Below are 1691 nucleotides of genomic sequence, written 5' to 3'. Positions count from 1 at the left end.
TTTTCTGTCGTTCATCACCCTGGGGGGTTGGGGTGGTGTTATATGTCGATCATTGTGATCGGTTCTTCCTTTCTCTCTCTACCTGCCTCCTACCCTCCTGGCAGATTTTAACTGTAATGTTCACTGGGGTAGATCAGTGCTTCATGACAATGTGTGATTGCTGATGTATGGAATCTCAATCTCAATCCACAGGATGATATCATTTCTTTATCCTGCTTTGTTTAAATTTAAATTTCACTCAGAGAATCCATTCTACCAGCTTGGATAGCAGAAAGGCTAAGCTCAGTTTTTTTTCTGGGGGCCATTTTCCTCCTTGGGTAACACCAAGAATCCCAAGCCATGGCCAACCGTCAATCCAGCATGCTTTTGCTAGCATCATTGTCCAGGTCTCAGATTCCTGGGAAGCCTTGCAATCCTTCCACCTCTCTGCCTCACTCATCAGATGTACCAGCTACCTCCCCTTTTCCAAGTACAGCCACCTCCTCTGGGTGGAACCCACACTTGCACTGGATTCTGGATCTTCAATGGCCCCTTGCTCCTGCCTGAGAGAGGAAATTCTGCGAGTATATCAATTGCATTCTCAGGCAAAGACATATTCAGGGTCTATCAACAGCTTAGAGTAAAAAAGTGCAGGGGAGAAATATTGGGTGGTGAAGAAGGTGGAAGGCATGTGGAGGACCTCCTGAAATATTTATGGTGATGCTTGAAGGAAGTGTTGCAAATGGAATCTTTCATGCTGAGGGTAGAGGTGGATGTTTGCAGCCTTGCGAGCATAGAATGGCTATTTACAAGTCAGCATTTCTCCGAGTCTCACATGCACACAATGAACAGAGCCAACATTGGAAAGGACAAGAATAGAAGAGAAGCAAAAGCAAATGGAATAAGAATTTACATGGATGGAAAGGGTAGCTAGCTCAAAATAAGTATTTTGTGTGTGCTTTTATTTGAGAGGGAGAAGATCCTATAAAAGACATTTTGATAAAAAATGCAATGGAAGAATTAGGAAGAGCTGATGAAAACTGGGTCATGAATAGCCCTCACCGATTCCTCAAGGATAACTCAGATTTTATGAAGTGTGCACTAGCTGTCAGTTTCCCATTCTAAGCATGAATAGAACCATCCCTGGTTAATGGACGAAGAAACATATGACAGAGCTCAAAAGGGATAGGGGCCAGACTAGAGCGCCAATTTCCATTGGCCAAGTGCCTTTCTTTCAGCAGCCTCTCTGATAGGATGAGTGGGCAACTCTGGTGGCTGAGACCTGAATTAGTCCTGAGTCTTGTATCCACCTGTTCCAGTACCTAGCAGAAGAGTCCATTCCACCCAAAGCACATGCATTGGGAATGGTGAGTTTCAGAAGAAAACTACAGTACTCAATGGAAGAAAGGTGGCAAAGAAGAGTTGTCCTCACAAGAGAAAGGCAATTTACAGAGCCCAGGAGGAGCTCTTCTGAGTGTTGCAGGGTCAGCAGGGACCCAGCTGCAAAGAACCCTGGAAACCTCCCTGTGAAACCACTGTGAATGCAGAACACATTTGAAACCACTAGTCTTGAATCAACAGGGAGGATCCAAAAATAAGTATAAGAATTCCTGGAGCAGGAAAACAGACATTACAAAGTGAACCTTGTACATTTAACTAATAAGGGAGTTCGTTAGATCTCATCCAGAAATGAGTTCTGGTTTTGTTTTGAA

Source organism: Echinops telfairi, unplaced genomic scaffold (assembly GCF_000313985.2).
Source record: "Echinops telfairi isolate 266 unplaced genomic scaffold, ASM31398v2 ScPeMD7_7469;HRSCAF=8507_0, whole genome shotgun sequence".
Classification (NCBI taxonomy): domain Eukaryota; kingdom Metazoa; phylum Chordata; class Mammalia; order Afrosoricida; family Tenrecidae; genus Echinops; species Echinops telfairi.
The sequence above is the reverse complement of the archived record's forward strand: the minus strand, read 5'-3'. Positions refer to the sequence as shown.